Source organism: Protopterus annectens, chromosome 7.part0 (assembly GCF_019279795.1).
Source record: "Protopterus annectens isolate FY-2018-M chromosome 7.part0, PAN1.0, whole genome shotgun sequence".
Classification (NCBI taxonomy): domain Eukaryota; kingdom Metazoa; phylum Chordata; order Ceratodontiformes; family Protopteridae; genus Protopterus; species Protopterus annectens.
Genome location: NC_056739.1, coordinates 1,817,807,841 through 1,817,828,363, shown reverse-complemented (window position 1 = coordinate 1,817,828,363; position 20,523 = coordinate 1,817,807,841). Strand labels below are relative to the sequence as shown.

Below are 20,523 nucleotides of genomic sequence, written 5' to 3'. Positions count from 1 at the left end.
TAGAGGAATAATATTTTTTGAGACATAAATGAGATTTGGATAGTAGATGGGTCATATAGAAGGATTCCCTCACTACTGTGGTGACATGGTGGTCAAAGAATAGCGAGCTGTCTACAAAGGAACAAAGATCTCTGATAATTAAATCAATTTGGAGAGGTCTGTATTATAGGTACCAGAAAAGTTACATCCCTGAAATGCGACAATACACTACACACACACACACACACACACACACACACACACACACACACACATATATATATATATATATATATATATATATATATATATACATTTCATTTTGAGCCATGACCTTTACAACAGTGGTTTGCATGGTCTAGCCCTTTCTGTACAGTGAAAGTATTGGAAATTGAGTGAACTACAACACCCGGCTTAGTTACCAATGAACTTAATTAGACAAAGGTTCAGCTTTGTAGTTTCAAGATCAGAGAAATACATGCTACAGGAGTCATAGCACTGAACCCTTTGCTATACCACTACTCACCTTTTTGTTTTCTGAAGTCACTCTTGCTACTTTAACTACGTGTTCTGTCAAACTGCCAGTTTGTTTACCATCTCACAACATAAGAGTCAACGCTTAGGTCTTTGAGCTTGCTTACAATACTTTCATAGGTTTTGGTCATATCTACATTTGCTGCCTTAGACTACACACCCTCCAGCAATGGTGCTTCTGTAACCATTCTGAAGATGTTAACTAGATCTAGTAGGCATGACCTAAACCTGACAAAGACAAAGTGATACGGATCTAGGACAATAAGGTTTTTAATATCAATATTTAAGAAGTCTAATATGGTACATTCCATCTTTTCATTGTCTTATGTACTAAGCATGTTAGGTTGATGGGTCTAGAACAGTAATCAAACTTAAAAAGTTCGAAAGTTGGATGAGGATACATCCATTTATTTGAGGGGGGTCACTCTTTGTACAACCATTAGTCTAAGGGTTGTACAAATAGTGACCCCCCTCCAAAAAAGAAAGCGACAAAGTCACTTTTACACACTAAATAAAACACACACACACACACACACACACACACACACACACACACACACACACACACACACACACACACACACACACACACACACACACACACACACACACACACACACACACACACACACACACACCATTTGTACTCTTGCATGCTTCTTCTACTAAGTGATTTGCACCTTATACAGATATATGTTTGTGCAGAGGTTTGAGTAAAGAAGTGTGAAACTCACTGATAATTGTATTTTGTGAGGGAGGGCTTCTAGGTTGTGAAAATATTTATACCTCTCATAAATTTAAGCATATTGATTTAGCAGTAGCTGGTTGTTGCTTAGCATAAGGCAGTTTCTACACTCCTTAATACCAATTCCTATATGTCTAGCAACAGAGGAAGTGGAAGTAGACTGATCTTCTGTACTGGCCAGATAAGCTAGTCGGTCAAGTTGCAGATGATTTTTCAGATAAGACAGATATTGCAAACAGAACTTAGCAGATAATTACAAATGGTGATACTGTAACAATTGTAAGTGTGCAGAAGGATCCCTAACAAGTGAGCAGAGAAAGTCAGAAGACCAGATAAGATGATAAAATACTAGCACCCGTACAATAATAACTGAACCAATAAGTATAGGTATAGTATAGCTGTAGTTGTAGTATGGCATGAGAGCAATATACACAGTATTGCACACAGTTTCTCTGCACAATAAAATATGACTGCAGTACATTCAGTATCACAGTAGTGAGATATCAGGAGGGGATGCCTCATGCTACTGAGATGTCAGGCACTGTGTCAATATAGATTTCAAGACACCTATAAAGTGGTCTGATGTTATTATAAACAAAAAACAGCAGAAATGCTCAGCCAATAACAATAACAAGGAGCTATTACAAACAACACCATCAGTGGTTTAACCTGTAGCAACTTTGTGCAGTGAAGCAAAAGATGGGAGGGGATCAAGATAAGTCTAAAAAATGGTAGGTAGTACCTCCTAAGGAGGCCTATATCAGTTTAATAAACACTGCTTGAGACTTTGGACTACATGCTGACCTACCATTGTGCTTTGCGCACCTCAATTGGACTGATAAAAGAATCAGTCACATAAAAGTAAGTGAAATTTACTTAGCAACTGTAACAGTCATTTGCAGCCCAGAGCAGTCCAGCCAAAATAGAATACTAGGCCTTGTAAAAACAAGCAGTGTACCAACAAGGTAAACCACGACCATATAAAGCACAAATACTAGGCCTTGTTATGCAGGATAGTATAAAGCTACAAGTTTAAAGAAAACAGCCAATGGGAAAACCACCTATGTTAAGGCCTGAAGCTTACAATTGCCAGAACACTGACAATTTTCTTCTCAAACAAAGGAAAACAGCAACAAGTGTTCTAAATGAATACAGCTGTGGTATAAGCTATAAGGTATAAGCTATACTATGCAGTAGTTACAGATAAGCACTATTTACACAGATGGCAGTGAACTATCAAATTGTATTAGCCCTGAAGCATACAGGCATCCGGAACACTAGCAATTTTCTTTTTCCCATGAGCAAAAAAAAAAAAAAAAACACAAAACGGATTCTAAATTAATAAAACTCTGGTACATATAAGAAGAAGTTGCACATTAGCAATATTTGCAGTTAAACAGTACACTGATAGCAGCAGAACTCAAAAAGTAGTCATGAAAGAGCTGTTATAGACCGGGGAGTGATATTACTCACCAGAATGAGCAAGAAGAGAGTCACGGTTAGCTGTCTTTCTGGGGCTAGGATCCATCAAGTCATACAGGCACTCAGGTCATTAAATCACAGGTACCTGTATGACTCTGTCAAAGTCCATGTGGGTGTTAATGACTTGAGATGTACCTCCCTTGACTATATGAAGTTAAACATGGTTGCGCTCACTGATTATGTGCCTCAGGCAGGTATGAGCTTAGATCTAAGTGACATACTACCTTGTCCAAGGATGATAGCATGTTACCAACAGAAAATGATTTATTTTAACAATTGGCTTAGCTTCTGGTGTCAGTCCAATGGGGGTACAATATTTGATTGCCTGGAAGGACATGGTTGACAGACCACACTGCTTTGCCAGGGATGGTCTGCACTTATCCTCTCTAGGCTTTCAGATATTGTCAAAGACTTGTTCCAGCCCCATAATTCCTTTTTAGGCAATGCCAAACTGATAAACCTCCTAACTTAACTGAACCTATGAAGGAATATCTGAAGGTGGTACTGCTCAACAATAGAAGTCTTAACAAGAAACTTCACTCCCTGCAAAATGTCTTGTCTCTGGAGAGTGTAGACATCTGTGTGGTAACAGAGACATGGTTTAAAGTCATGGAGAGTACTGCAGTAATGAAAGGTTATAATGCCTTCACACCTTTAGACCAGCTACTTCACAGGAGGGAGCTAAAGGTGGAGGAATCTCAGTCTATATAAAAAACAACCTCACATCCAGACTAGTTAAAGTGTATGACCCACTGGAACTCATACATGTGCATCTCACCATAAACAGGGACTTATACCATATCCTTGCAACTTATAGGTTCCCTCCTTGTCTCAGGAAATCCATACTGCCTATCTTAATGTACTAGAGTCCCCCACTGTTCAACCCAATACAACATTCATGGGGGAGCTCAACTACTGCTCTGTAGATTTGAAATCCTACACCACTTCTAATGCACAAGACCAGTGATTCCTAAACTTTAATATCAACATCCTGGAACAATTGGTCCATTCTCCTACTAGCAGTACAAACATCCTTGACTTTGTGCTCATTGTGAAGAAAATGAAAACAATGTCATCTGTGTTAGCATGTCTGGCAGGAGATTTGTGTATATTCTTGTATGCCAGCATGTTTAATTGTGAAAATGTAAAGACGTTTTTAAAATGTTGAGTATTTCCCTGTTTATACAAAATGTTTAAAGAATATGTCAGTATTTTGATACATTTCTAATTGCATGCCTGTGAGGGAAATTCTAAAGCACAAACTGTCTGTGGAGAATCAGCTGCTCAGCCTGTGATGTCATTAAAATGTTCCTGGTTGCAATGGTGATTATTTGAACAGATGATTGACAGGAAAAATAACTTTTTCAAACAGCTGATTGTTATTTTTAAAATAAGACAGTTGAGGCTGTTCATCTGGACTTTAAAAGACACTGCTGAAGTCAGTTGAAGAGCAGTTAGTTAAGAGTTGCAGTCAGTTACAATGCTGTGCAGTGGACACCCGAAAAAGGACTCACCAAAAATTGTAAACCTGCCTTTGCCTTGCTGTTATGTTTTAGATTATATTAGGGACAGTATTCCGTAGTTAGATTAGGAAAGTTTAGTTATTTTTATAGAGTTTTTCTAAAATGATGGACTTTTATCCTACAGTTTAATTTTACATTTCTGGTGATTAAATTCTGGTGTTTATTGAAAGTTATTGATTTACATTTTTTTAATAATATTTTTTCTTCTTATTAAATGTTTTTCATTACTTTACATTGTGACTGGATAATCAGTGTATTCTTTAGAGTTTAGAGATTGTTTATACCTGTTTGATACTCCCCAGGTCACCTTGAATGTCTGGCTGCTTCTGGACATAGCTATCATTTATTTTAATATTTAATCTTTAATAATTGATTACCCTTTGAAAGGTGTGTAGACCTGTTTGACTCTGGTGGGAGCATTTACCATTTGTATTGGGGAGGGAACACAGCTGGAAATCTGTGTCTGGCTTACCATAAGTGTTTGAATGTGTGAGATTTGAATTTATTTTGAGTGTGAGTGAGTCAGAAGTCTTAAACTGAAACACATTGCACTGAAGTGTATAAAAAGGAAATACATTTGGGATGGACAGAGGTATATAGTCCAGTCCCAGGAAATAGAGCATGTTCCTGTTGTGCTCTTAACGGAAATTGTGGAATTTTACTTGTGTGCTCTGTGCCATGGTGTTTTCAGTGATGCTCTCACATTTGAGTCATGCAATTCAACTGTACATATTTTTGCAGAATGCCCAGATTTTTGCCTCATATTTTTGGTCTGTTTTTTCATAAAACTGTGGACTTCTGGCAAATTAGTGGCAAATCAATAAATACTGAAGTTAGAAAACAATGATAGATATTTGAGTTTCATACTTCATACAATTCAGAAAATTCATGGCAATGCAAAACCTGTTATGCTATCAACTTTCTAAGTTTGTAAGAGCAATATTTAAAAATTGTCCCTATTTTTAGGCCTTTGTCCCAGTTTTATTTATGACTTTGTCCAGATTTCTTGTTCTAAAAGTTGAAAGGTATGACTAGAGTCAGTAGTGAGAATTGAGGCTCCTTAATTACTGACCTGGGTTTTAAGTGTGGGATGTCACATTATTGGTGGCAGTCCAATGAGATAGTAACTGGATGTCACACTCATGAATATGGGGGGGGGGGCAATATTTCTCACCCAATGTAATGTTTTCACTCATCAGATCTGACCATAAGGCAGTATTTCTGGAAATAAAAATTAAATCCAGGCTCTAGCGAAACCAAAAACCTTTAGGAACTATTCCAATGCTAATCTATCTCTCTTAAGCAACACTGTGGTTAAATTCCAAGCACTCACAAAACCCAGTAAACGCCATAGCATATGCTAAGCTGTTTACAAAATCTCTATACATCCATATTGATATAACTGTACAGAGTGAGCTGTGCCCACTTGTATTAAGACTAAGACAAATTCAAAAGGCATGCCACACTAGTAGAATCACAATATCAATCGGTTATACAACAAAAGAAAAAAAATCTTGGTCAAGTGTAGGAGAAAGAAGCCATACATATGAAAAGCCCCCTGACCAGACTAAACAGACAGGTAAGAAGGTTAATAATACTTCAAAGGCTACATCTGAAAAAAAAAATAGCTTCTCAGATAAAGGACAATGACAAAGCTTTCTGCAGCTATGTATGTAACCTCAGGGGAAATATGCAACAATGCGTAGAACTTATTGTCATCTCCCACACTGAACCAGAGGCCATTGCCAACCATTTGGCTGACAGGTTCAGCTCAAATTTCTACCCCTACTGCTCTCAAATAGTCCAAATGAATTAATGCATACCACAATCCACCCCCCCAACCATTACAGGTCATCAAGGGACTTTCCAAGGCCAAAAACACTGCATCAGTGGACCCCGATAACATCCTGGGATGCTTAATAAATAGCATGAAACATGACATCTCTGATCCACTTCAATCAATTTTCAACTGGAGCCTACAGTCAGGTTTTGTGCCCAAGGAAGGGAAGATGGCTACATTCCCCTGCATGAAGGAGGTCTAACCACTAATCCAGGTAACTACAGGCCCATAAGTCTGACCAGCCTCATATGTAAGGCCATGGAAAGAATCATCATGATAAATAAGGACATTGGTAACCTGCAAGTGCTGGTCCCATCACAGTTCAGCTTTGTTAAAGGAAGATCATACCTATTAAATCTGGTGGTCTTTTCTGAGATGGCCACCAAAGCACTGGATGAAGGCAAGACTGTGCACACAGCCTAACTTGACCTGGCCAAGGCTTTTGATACAATACCCCATTCAGGCATTATAGACAAGCTCGCTAATTAGGCATAAATCCCTTTATCACCTACCAGATAGCCATCTGGCTCACTGATAGGACCCAGGAGGTCAAAATAGGCAAGGCCACCTTCACCAAGAAGCCAGTCACTGGTTGAGTCCCCTAGGGCTCTGTATTGGGCCCACTCCTTTTTGGCATCTATTTCTGAAATGGAAGTAAATGCTGAAGATTTATGGCTGACTAAGTTTGCAGATGATTGCAACCTGGGAGTTATCATCAATTCCCCTGCAGACATTAGTATTTTTCAAGAAGGCCTATTTCTGACTAACAAATAGTGCCAAAGCCACGGTCTTAAACTCAGTGTTAAGAAATGCATAATTATACCCTTGGGGAAGTCAACCATCCCAGCTAATTACCATGTTGATAATACGCCCCTAAGAGTTGACCCAGTGGTCAGGGATCTGGGTACGCACAAAGACAGTATTACCTCCGACCATCACATGCAACTTATAAGTAAGGGCATGGCATCTAGGTCTAAAGAGGTCATTATGCCACTGTACTCTGTCCTTATCAGACCAATCATAGAGTACAATGATCCCTTCAGCATGTACCTGACCAGGCATATGCAGCAACTGGAGTGCCCTAAGAGGTTCCTTAAAAAAAGAATACAAGGCATAACAAACCTGTCTTATATAGAGTGCCTTAAAGCCCTTTTCTTCTTCTCTGTCTCCTACAGATTGCTGAGGGGTGATCTATGCCTGCCTTACAAGGTATACGCAAACCCAACACATGAATCTCCTGCATATTTGTAAGTGAAACAATACCAGAAATACAAGGTATAGGGACCTGAATTTTTGTCTCTGACTTAAACAGAACATGCTGGAGAGGCAGATATATGTCCCAGAGGTTGCCCCTCCTGTGGAACAGGCTTCCCATCCATGTGAAGCTGAGTTTGTCTATTACCCTGTTTAAGTACAACGTAGACCAGTGGATGGAGAATAGGAAATTTACACTGGGTCTGGAACCCATGTTCTTTATCGACAGGGTAGCTTATAAATGCCTGATCCTTGATGTCTTGTATCCATTTAGGACGTTATTATTATTTTGGGAAAACTTGGCCAGGGATAGAAAGCCCCCTGGGTTGTTGGCCTAGTAATAATCTATGAATCTAAGACTCTATTTGACAGGCTGAGAAAGAATCTGATTTTGGGAGAAGAATCAAATAGATTTGTTAGTGAGGTGACTGACAAATCATAGATAAGACTTTAACTCTGAAGTTCTGGTCCTTTGGTAAGCCACACACAGCAGAAAATAAATATGAAATGTAATAGCAGATTTGATGAAAACAGATTTAGTCTATGACTTTCTTATTAAATTACAGACTGCAGAATAAAACCAAACAAAACTTTAAATAGTCTTCATTCATGCATTGTCTCGCTCCCATAAGTCAGTTTCCACTTCCCAAATTTCACCAAGCAATAAGCTGTAAGAGACAGAGAAAGAAAACAAATTAAAGGAACAGGCACACAAAATTAAATAATACAATTAACTTGTTTTAAAGGTAATTCAAAATAACAAAAGTTGCCTTTTTTCCCAGTTAGAATGCTGGTATGCTGTGTACCATATTTCAGGATACTAAACATATGGAAAATCAGACTTAGCATGCATAGATTGTCTCATTTATTTTCTATCCAGTTGTACACACAAATACATAACATAAAATAAAGCACATCTTTTGCAGTTGACTGTATGGCTGCTAGCTTAAATACTCTCCTGTGCTTATATGCTTAAATACAGGCATGATCAATCTAACACAGACCGCATAGATCGTCATACAGATCTTCACATTGATCTGATATTACTACATCATCCTCCCCCTTGTATATTTATGTCTCCACTAAAATAGAAAATATTTAGGTATTTGCTGTTTATAAATACACGTACCTGTTACAGTTCCTTAATCATTCTCTCTCTTTTTTGTGTGTTTTACAACCTTTGCAGGTTTTGGCACCTGGCAGGAAGCATTTATTTCATGTCCTCATAAAGTAGTTGCCACAGGTTGTGAACATTTGTGAAAAATCAGTACTGGTTAGAGTGTATCTAGAGTGTATCTGTCCTTCAATATGTCTCTTCTAGGCAAAATGTTACTTTTGGGTAACAAGTCACTGTCAGGCAATGTGTCTGCTGGTCGTAGAGCATGGCTTGTCTGGTTGTTAGGTTCTGAATAGTTAACTTAATGACCAAGCTCAAAGTCACACAATAGGTAAATGAAGGTTGAGGGACTTGAAGCTTTTACCAGAGGAAATAGTTCATAAAAGCCTTAATCCTCTGCATTAAATATCTAATGTTAAATTTGGCTGAAGCTGTAACTGTTTGCAATGCTAATGGCAATGACAGCTCTGCTTGTTATTTGCTCTTCTTTAGTGCTACCAAACTCACAAAATTCTGTAAATTCATGCAAGTAATTCACAAATGCTTTTACAGACTCACCTCCAACTCGGAACACATTTATGGAGGCATACTATTTCATGTTTTCTTTTCTAGCTTTGTTGTTACAGCCTCTTATATAATGGATAAAATAGGTTCAAAAACTCTTGCCAATAACATAAAGAAAAGAGTTTGCCTAACCCTTGTGGACTTCCTTGTCTAATTTGGCTGCAATTCTAAAGATCACAACCCACTGCTTCCATATTTGCCATGCTGATGGCTGGGAAAAGTCGAACGGCTCTTGTGAACTGAATTTTACCATTTTTAATACTGCTTTCTTCTCTCCCTTTACAGTTGCTAGTTGCCAACCAATCTGAGTAAATTCTGTGCCAAAATGTTGGCAAAATCATTGGTGGGGGCTCTTTGTTGTCCTACTGTATGGTTTCTTCCTATTATGAACTATTTGTTCGTAGGATCATAGGATCATAGTAGGTTACTAGGCTAACGGCCCCAGGGCCCTTGCAAGCCTAGCTAAGTTCAACCAGTGTTCCCAACGGTATCTGGTTCAAGCAGACACTAAAATCAGCACCTACTGCCCCTGTTACTTTTCTCATGGTGCTGGTGGCATTCTCATATTAATTTACTTCCACTTACCTTTGCCCTCACTTGTGCAACCTCTCTATCAAAAAGGACGGGCTTATGTTGGACAACCCTATTGGCATCTACAGGGACAATATAAAGGTTTATATAACATAGTTTTCCTGTTGTGTATATATGGAATCACCAGAGGACTGAGGTTTCATGCCACGTGCTATGATCTTCACATTTTTAGATGGGAAGTCACTGCTGTAGCAGTCCTCTGAGTCCTGATACATATTTTTTTTCTAAATAACTCCTTTTATTCAGTTTAATTCCATTGCATAGTAACATTTTCTCCCTTAAGCTTCAGAACTCTTATACCATCACCTTGTGAACTGCTTCTAGTCTGTCAACCTTTGGCTTTACTACTGCCAAGCCTTTTATCCTGCCCACCACCTAGGATGACAACCCATCCAGTTTTAACAAGACTCAGTTTAACTTCTTCATGTGTGTGCATTATAAACCAATGGATCATAATCTGTCATAATTTCATTTTTCACAGCTTTTAATTTCAAAACTTGCACAATTCCTCTTACAAAATAATAACTTTTTCTTGCATATAAGTGCTAAAATTATGCAATGACAAGCAATAGCATTGTTGAAACAACATGACCTTCCCTACCCTCTTCTACCTTTCAATACAGATAGTGGTTTCATATGGGTAATTTTTCATTAGCAAGCCAATCATTTCTTAACCAGGAGAGCTGTATACGTTTCTGCATTTCAAGTGTATGGACAAAATTGTTCCCCATCTCTGTAAAGGAAAATCCTAATGTTTTTTCTCCAATATTCCAGTATAAACAGTTAGTTATGTGAGCTAACTGCAGAATTTTCCTTTCTTGTTCACTAAGACTTTTTGGAACCAATAGAGTTATATTTGAATTTAATTATACACGAGATCCAAATATTATCAGAGATCCAAATATTATTACCAAAGATATCCTCCAAAAAAGTGTATCACAATGTAACTTCATCACAGCTATGCTGACTAAATCCAGAGTTAATTCCATTTCTCAGACTGGATATATATAGTCAGGCTTTAAAAGCATTGATCTTTACAATTTCATTTCTTGGTGGTTTAAATGTTCTTACACTCTTCCATGTTTGATAAGTTGTGATCTGACCTATATCATGATGCTTTACTGCAAAGGACTTAGGTGTAGTTGTGACCATTGTTCTTATAAATTTCTGCCAAAATCTTAAGAGCATTTTTTCATGTCTTTATTTCTAAATTGATTTAGACTTTTTCATCACATTTTCAAATCTAATACCCTGAAGGTGGAGCCAATAAATATCTAGGTAGGAAACTACTCACAGTTACTGTAAAGAATTATGGTTGTGAGATGGAAATGAGATTTATCCTGTAGTTCAGAGTTTGATTCTCTCAGCATCTGTTTGCCTATTGTGTGACTCTGATCAAGTCTGTTACCCAGACTGGGTCTGAAAAAGGTCCAGGTACATCAGTGCTCTGCCCCCATTAACAAATACAAAGAAATGAATATCCAAGTCTTCATACATTTTGTACAGTTATACCCTACTAGAATTAAAATTATCATTTATTAATTGCTTCATATATTCACGATTGCTGGTCTCTTATATTATGAAAACAGGCCAATCATCAAATGCTTTCTAAACCTACCAGTATGTTTCTTTTAAAAGTATGGAAACATAGGCCCATCCTGTGTTGTAGAGGGATCTTTCAACACTTACTAACTTTACTTCTGATTTTTTCCTGTCTCTTGTAACTTCGTTTATCATCACCTGTGTTGTTTTCTTCTGTGTCTTGTAACATGGTTTGCCATCTGCTGTGAAGTGGAGCACTTATATTTATCTCACTTACTTTGGAAAGACATTTTGGAGCATTATTCTTTTTCCAAGGTTCATCGGGCTGCTGCATTTTGAATTCCTTACAGTATCTAGTAACAGAATATGCCTTAGGAGTAGGTTTCTCTAAAAAAAGGAGTTTTTTGAATCTGTCCTTCTAGTTTATAATCTTATATCAGAATGGTATAATCAGAGTATGGATACAGTGCTGCCCTACAGATTTTGGCCTGCCATACTTTTAGAGACTGAAATATAGCATATTCTTAAAAATATTGTTCAAATCCATACACATCATATGTATGGCCCTCTTTTTTAAAACCTCCAGTACTCTGTCAAATAGTTTCCTATAATTTGCCTTCATAGACTTGAATGGACCATTAAATAAAATATACTGAAGTCCAAAGATGTAGCTATGTCAAATGGTGCCCCTAGTAAAACTCCCAAATGGCACCTACCCCCATTAAGTAAAAAATTGAGGACCAAATTAAAAAAAAAAAAAAAAAGCAACTATAAGGTCAAAAGGCAGAGATATATAATATACATAATAGGTCAAATTCCAAAAGAAAGGTGTGGACAGCACAGCACACCGAAGAAAGATGCCAGCTCATCAGCGGTAGACTCAGTTCTATAACATACGCTAAAACAAAACCAATTATTATTTATTCAGCATAAGACAATTATGGTCTCTGCACACACCCACTGGATTCCTGAACACAATGGGCATGTCCAACACAACTTAAATGAGACAGAATACTTTGCTGATAACTTTAGGAAAGCACTTAGTGGAGGCCATATGTGCTTATCTTAGCACCACCATATTCGACAGATTCATATGGAACCCTGCAGAATCCACAAACCATACATAAAAATAATGTATCTGGCATTTAATGCACTACAGCAGGCTGGTTTACTGCAAGCCATGCTAGAAGACAGCCAGCTAGGTGCCAAGTCAGGCTACAGTTAGGACAGATCTCTAACCAGGAAATAATAGATAGATACAGATTAGAAAGAAACTGGAGCAGGCAGTGTATAGGACATGTGTGCCCAACATATATGATGTTAGTCTGTGGGGTAACCTAATACTGATAGAAACAAAAGTGTGTCTGAATCTAGGTATACTAGCCTCCGGGACATTTCAGCGGTGTATGGGAGATTCATGTAGGGTTGTCCAAACAGCTGCCAGTTGCATCCTCCTGCATTTTCATCCTCTTCCCAACAAAAGCCATGTATCAAAAACTGTCATATAAGAATTCTATGCCATAGCCAACTTCGCCCATGTTCTTGGTGCAATAGACAGCACCCACGTCCCAGTTAAAACCCCAGCTATACCTGATGCTGAATAATATATCAATAGAAAGGGGTGGCCATCACTCAATTGTCAGGTGGTATGCAGCAAATAGCCTCATTACTAATATCATGGCAATACACCCTTGTAGTGTGCATGATGCCATAGTATGGAAGAAAAGAGGTCTGACGGCCTATTACTTGGTAAGTATGGGATCACAGCTATGATGTAAACAGAATCTAGACCTCTCAGCAATAAACATAAGGAAAACATATGTGTTATCTCCTTCCCACAAGCAGATGTCTGTGGTTATCTGCTATAGAGTTAGACATTTATGCCATACAGAGCCCCATCATCCCCTTCCAAGGATGCATACAAAAATGCAAGCAGCGAACACAGAACGCTAATAATCGCTAATCTACTCACAACTACAAGAATCCAAAACAGGGATAAATATTGTCCAAACTCCACAAATAGTATAAAAAAGATTTAATACAATAAAATAAGAACCATATGTTGGATCCAGTGTCTGTCAGCCTGGGATGATATGCTCGACAAGCCACGTTGCTTCACTAGGGACGGCTTGCACCTGTCACCCTTAGGCTTTCGTATACTGGCCAAGGGACAAACCCACCTTCATAGACAACCCAAGGATAAAAAAACTAAAGTTAATGCTACTCAATGCCAGAAGTCTAAACTTCAAGATGCACGCACTCAAGGCACTCCTCAGCATGGAGAAAATCGATATATGTGCAGTAACAGAAACCTGGTTTAAGGCTCTAGAGAGCACCCCAGCACTACCAGGCTACAACTCATACCATACATTTCAGCCACAAAACCCGGACCAAAATACAAAAGGCGGGGGGCATATCTATATTCATCAAGGATAACCACACCTCCAGGTTAGTGGCACAGCATGATGCTTCAGAGATCATCCACGTGCAACTAACAAAAGGCAAAACTGCAATTAAAATTGTAGCTTGCTACAGATCACCCACCATGTCCCAGGACTCCCAGTCTGCATTTCTGGAAACACTGGGAAACATAAAGGTCCTACCAAACACCCTGATATTGTTTGATTTCAATTACCCAAACATTAACTGGGAGAAATACTCAAGTGCTAACTCCCTTGCCCAACATTTCCTAGAATTTATAAACTCAAATGCCCTGGATCAACTTGTCAACACCCCCACCAGAGGTGACAACATATTGGACCTGGTCATGACCAACATGGGCGACCGGTGTTCCACACCGGAGATCAACCCCTCACTGGTTAGATCTGACCATAAACTAATCACTCTGGATATCCACATTCTGCCCCCCCCCCCCCAGTCAAAGAAACCATTGTGAAAAATACTTGGTATCAAAACCATGGCCTCAAGCCAAATGCCAAAAAGTGCATAGTCATACCCTTTGGAAAACACAAAGTCCCCAAAACTACCACATAGGTGGTAGCCCTCTAAATACAGAAGACATAAAGGGATCTGAGGACCCAAGCAGATAGTAATCTCACCTTTGATAATCACATTGCCAAAGTGGTTAGAAAATCCTTCTATGTGGCCCACCTAATCACAAAAGGGTTTGCATCCAGATCAAAAGAGGTCATTGTGCCCCTCTACTCGTCACTCATCAGGCCCATAATTGAATACAATGCCCCTTTTGGGATGTACCTTACCCGACACCTGCAGCAACTGGAGAGATCCCAAAAGTACCTCACCAAGAGGATCATGGGCTACAAACAGATGTCCTATGCAGCTCAACTAAAGAAACTCCAGCTCTACTCAGTTGCTTACCGCCTACTCAGAGGCGATCTATGCCTGACGTACAAAGCCATGTCAAACCCAGAATTAATGGACATGCTCCACCTCAAAAAATCCAAGTCCCTTAGAGCTACACACTCCAGGGACCTAAACCTCAGCACAAAAATAAATAGGACATGCTGGAGGGACAGATTAATTTCCCAGAGGCTCCCCTCACTCTGGAATAGAATCCTAATTCATGTTAGACATAGCCCCTCGCTGACCCTCTTCAAGCGAAATTTGGATGCGTGGATGGGAAATTGCAAATTCACCCCTGGGATCTCCCCAGTGTCCCTGCTAGACAGAGGCACAGTAAACTAATCTTAAAAGGGTACCTTCTGTGACCTACTTTACAGAGGCACAGTAGGCTAATCTAATAGGGAGGCGGAAGCCAAATACACTCTGGCTAGGCTTATAAATGCCCTAGGGCAGATAGCCTAGTATCTACCTATGAAACTATATATATATATATATATATATCTTCTATATGTCCACTAGCAACTGATGCAAACATGAAAGCATGACACCACATGTAGCATTACTGTGTCAATATCTCTGTTAACATACACCAATGACAAAGATGTACTACATATCATAAATTGAAGCCATTCACCCAGGTCAGATAAGAGATCAGAAAAAAAAAAACTGCGGCATCAGTCATTTGAAAAAAAAAAAACCTAGAGGTTAATTGGTCAGCAGTTAGCACAGTAGATATCATTGCCCAAGGTTAGAATGACACAACAGGACACATATTGGATCGACTGTCAGTGTTACTCTAACACAGTCTAGATTTCCCACATTGATGGCTCACACCGCTGTCCTGACTGCCATGTCTGGAAACACTAGGCCCATAGTGTTCTATTGAGAAGCTGGTGTTGGTGACACTAGCATGTTGGGACACAGTGTGGGCAGGAACATGACTGTGATGTGACAGTCTGGACATCACTGCTGGGCTCACACCTGAGTGATCTGCAACAGATGTATGAGCACATTCAGTGCAGAAAGTGATGCCCAAGCACCATGTGTGGGTCTTATGAGAGAGGAACTACCTCTCCCCACTGGAGACAATCTGCTTAGTGCAGTTAGGGCTCATTACTCCTAGTTAGTACTATAGCACTGCTTTTGCATCACTGTAACAATGCTTTCAACAGAGCATGCAACAGATAACACACTATCATGATTTGCAGCCAAAGTTACCATGACCTGTCCATGTCTGCAGTCCTGACCTTCATGTAACACACTCAGCTGGTGTGCTATATGATCAGTGGCACAGACAAGTGCATGCAAGTCAGATCCATGACATCACTGTTAACATTCATTCACCTGTAATAGTAGGCAGGCACCCTTTGACACATGTCCATGCATATCAGCTACACACACAAGTGTAACCTGACTGGCATTATCAATCTGTCATGGAGAAGAGTCACCATCACTACCAGACTCTACATGGGACAGTGGGTCATGGTCATCATCATGTCCATCTGATGTCCCCACATCATCAGAATGTCTGGCTACATTATCCTCCATATTTGAAATTACACCATGACCCACATGGCTATCACCTTTTGGGGCGGACAATAGAAAAGAAATTATTAGCCTATGTGCCATGGGCCATGCTTTCATAGTTAGGCACATTATATCCCACCTCAGGGTCAATGAACGGGCTACTGGAGAAGACAGGCAGTGGACATGCTGCAAGAAGAGACAAATGACACGTTGCATACCTTCACAGAAATCAATTGATGCATTTTAGTAATGAAATACAACAACTATATGACTACAATGATAATGATGATATGGACTTACCAGGACGTTGCGTCTGTGGGTGGTTCAGGGGCTCTATATAACAGAGTTGAAATGTACATTACATATCAAACAAATATGACAGATGAGGGTAATACAAATGCTAAAACTTACCTGACATGTCCTCTTGTGACTCTTCTCCAGAGGTGACAGTTGAAATGCAACGGTCATCTGAAAAGATAGACATAAAAACATTATTAAGCACATGCTAAACATCATGTAGCATTCCATCTGAAATATAACACACAGGGGATGGTACAGACACATTCTGGATAGGCAAGGATAATCTGCAGATTGCAGGTATCCAAGGCAGGTGAACAGTAGTGAAATGTAACAAACAGATACACTGTCTTACCAAGAATGTCTCATTTGGTAAACAAATATTTTGCAATACGGATCCTGTAGTATAACAAGGCACACAAACATCAATATGTGAGCATGCTCCACAGTCATAACTGGAGCTACACAGAACAAATATGGCTCACATTAACATCATATGGAGACACTTACATGACAAATGGTGCACATGTTGCCCAGATGTACCTGTGCATGGAACAAGGCAACATGAATATCTTAGATCATGTGTGCTAAAAGGTGTTGCATCATATCAACAAGATAAACAATCTTACCTGGTCTGTCTGTACATGCAGCTTCAAGGCCCATGTCTTGTGAAGGTGTATCTGTAGATTAAAATGGCACAAAAACACCAACATGTGAGTATACTCCACAGTTATGATAGGAGACAGTGGCACAGAAACCTATGGATAATATTAACAGTATGTGGAGACACATGACATTGCTGCTGTGCAGATGTTGAGGGACCTATGCAGCAAAAAAAAAAAACAATCACACATTGCTGGGAGTGTTATGTATGTATGTACTTTGTTGGTAATATAACAGGCTGTAACACTTATGTTGCACATCCACATCAGGTGTTTTTCCAAGTGCACTGTGTAATTTTGCTACTGGAACAAAAATATAACAATACAATAATAATTGTGAAATACAGTTCCTTAATGAAAAATGGTACATGCTGCACTGGTTTGGAAGTTAGAACATACCTGTACATCCTGGAACACCTGTTTCAATACCTCCCTGGAATATCTGATGATTCTGACTGGTGGTATGATGTCAAGTCAGGAACACCATTATTTCATCCAGGGGAGGAAAGGGTCACTCAACTCCAATGGCATTCCTCATCCTCTCATAGTGGGGGAAGTCTGTCTGCATGGAGGATCATGTTACAGCAATGTCAGTGAGAGGCTTCCTGGATCTGTTGTAACCACCCACGGCATTGATCTTCACTAGAAACTTGCTGTGAGGGAAAGGTTAGCTTGTTTTTGCTTTTTATTATTTTGTGTTGCTTTATTGCCTTCTTCTGTTTTGCATATTGTGACTCATTTTCTTTGCACTGTGTTTTACTTGGATTCTGATTTTAATTGCATATTTACACTAGGAAAGAGACCACAGCTGTGCCTCTTGTGAGTCATACAGAAATTAAGTTTTTCTTCACCCTCCCACCCGGTGTTGTTGCATTTTTAAACTCAATTGTCTTTCTAGTTGACAGCCCCTTATGTTAATTTGACGGTATATCTCCTCCTCTCTCTCTCCTCATTCATTGGCTATTGTAAGCACAAAATTATCATTTTGTAAAATCACTTCTCTTCATCTATTCAAATTTATTGTCCATCCCACTGTATTCCATAGAACGAGAATACCAAGTGCCCACCCCTTCCAATCTATCTTACTCTTTTAAAATGAGTGGCTCTCCACTTAGATAACTGAAGCTTAAGTTACCCCCTTTTTCATATCTTACTGCTTACTGCACACTGAAGATCTTAGGATAATATACCATTTTTCCATCTTACCTTTAAAATCTGCAACATCTGCTCCAAGACCACCAATTACTGGAGAGCCCACATTCTGCCTCTCATCAGTCATCTTGGGATTAGTGCTTCTGTTTTCCCCCTGGTGAGAGAAGGAGTACAGGGACATTTTTTCCTGGGGACTGCTGATCACCAGAATACCTGATAACTGCTTCATAGTGCCAGTTTGGAATTTTTGCTTACATTTTGCTCCTGGTGAGAGAAGGAGCAGACTGCATAGATTTCTGACTCTTTTTGGTTGGGAAGTGAGAGTCTGTGCTTAACCTTCCTGATTGGTCTGTTTGATATTCAGGGCTTCTACCAGGAAAAGGCTACAACAAACCCACACACCCTTGCATCATCTGGGACAAGACTGTGGATCATGAAACAGGCTGTGGCCTGCTTCTCATCTTAGGATTAGTGCTACTGTTTTGCTTCTGGTGAGAGAAGAAGCAAAGGAGCATTGTATCCCAGCAGAGTGAAGCTGTGGTGAGACCAACACTAGTAGTAGTCAGGCAGTAGCCATTCAGATGATTCTTTCTTTTCAGTAAGTGCTGCTTAATTCACTTCTAACTTCAGAATATCTGTGTAAATACTTTATCTGTAAATCATCAGGCTCTACTTATTAGTTTCCCCTCAAGTATTTGGCAGTGCCCTGTATAGCCACAGACACTCTGAGCTGACATTTTTTTCTGTAAAGGCACCATTAAAATTTCACCAATACCTAGTTGCACACAGGACAACTAGTTTGCAGTCACAAGTACTGCCTCCCAGAGCAGAAAACCAGGTACTCCTGATATTACTTTATATTCTCACTGCAACTGTCTAATCAATAAAAAAAAGGACTGTTGCCATGGAAATGAACTTTCCCACTATTTCCATTACCAGCTTGGTGGATATGGGCATCCTGAGGCAATGTAGAAATTGCCTCATGTTTACTGGCAACCAGCTAATGCTCAAACAAACTGATATGGTATGTGAGAGATGCATTTACATAACGGCACTGGAAGCAAAGTTCTTACATAAAAGCACTCCTAATGCCAATAAGGTTGTTCGTAGTACACTGCACCCATCACACCCAATTCAAAGCAGACACATAGACCCACATATGCTGAGCTTTTCTCCACTGAGACACTTAAATGCAACATACCTAAACTCCAAAGACACATAACAAACACCCTCAGCACCCCAAAAGCACTCTGTCAAAACAACACCAATATCAACACATATACCCATATAGGTTCATAGGTTGGTTCATAGGTTGGTACTAGGCTATCAGCCCTAGGGCCTATACAAGCCTAGCCATAACAATTCCCTGGCTATTTCTTCCCACATTATTTAATTTCCTGGACCCCTGTCTAGCAGGGCGACTGACGTGATCCCTGGGGTGAATTTCCTTTCTCCCATCCAATCATCAAGGTTCCTCTTGAAAAGATCCAAAGAGGCACTCTGCTTGACATGTATGGGCAATCTATTCCAGAGTCTAAGGAGTCTCTGGGTCAGGAACCTATCCCTCCAGCATGTTTTGTTTATTGTGATGACAAGGTTTAGATCCCTGGAGCGTGTAGCTCTGAGGGATTGGGATTTCTTTAAGTGTAGCATGTCCAACAGCTCTGGGTTTGACATGGCCTTGTATGTTAAGCAGAGATCGCCTCTGAGTAGACGATATGTGACAGAGTATAGCTGGAGTTTTTTAAGGCGGTCAGTGTAGGGCATCTGCTTTAGGCCTGTGATTCTTTTAGTGAGGTATTTCTGAGGCCTTTCCAGTTGTTGCAGATGTCTTGAAAGGTACATACCAAATGGGGCGTTGTATTCTATAATGGGTCTAATGAGGGATGAGTACAGTGGGACAATGACCTCCTTTTTTCTAGATGAAAAGCCCTTCGTGATGAGGTGTGCCACATAGAAGGATTTCCGGACTGTTGTGGCGATGTGGTTATCGAAGGTGAGACCACTGTCCACTTGTATCCCTAAGTCTCTTATCACACTTTCTGTGTTTAGTGTACTGCCACCTATATGGTAATTCATGGATACATGCTTTATCCCAAAGGGGATAACAGTACATTTCTTGGCATTGAGCTTGAGCCCATGGCTCTGGCACCAAGCATCTGTTTCTGTAAGGCCCTTTTGTAGAGTATCCACATAATTTGGGGATTCAATAATGGCTCCCAGTTTGCAGTCATCTGCAAACTTTGTTAGCCAGAGTCCCTTAGTGTTGACCTGTACTTCAGAGAAGTAGATGCCAAACAAGAGCGGCCCCAGGACTGAACCCTGAGGTACTCCACTTGTCACTTGCCTGGAGCTGGATTTGGAGTCGGCTACTTTTACAGTGTGGGTTC

General features: G+C 39.7%; 1 long non-coding RNA gene across 1 annotated transcript; it reads right to left on the bottom strand.

Annotated features, from left to right (window-relative positions):
- Positions 1–7,951: 7,951 nt before the first annotated feature.
- Positions 7,952–17,005, bottom strand: LOC122805876. The gene is made up of 3 exons (XR_006365480.1): positions 16,949–17,005; positions 16,434–16,490; positions 7,952–8,025 (listed from the first exon to the last, which is right to left on the bottom strand). It is a non-coding gene; the product is annotated as an uncharacterized LOC122805876 (long non-coding RNA).
- Between the last annotated feature and the right edge of the window lie 3,518 nt (positions 17,006–20,523).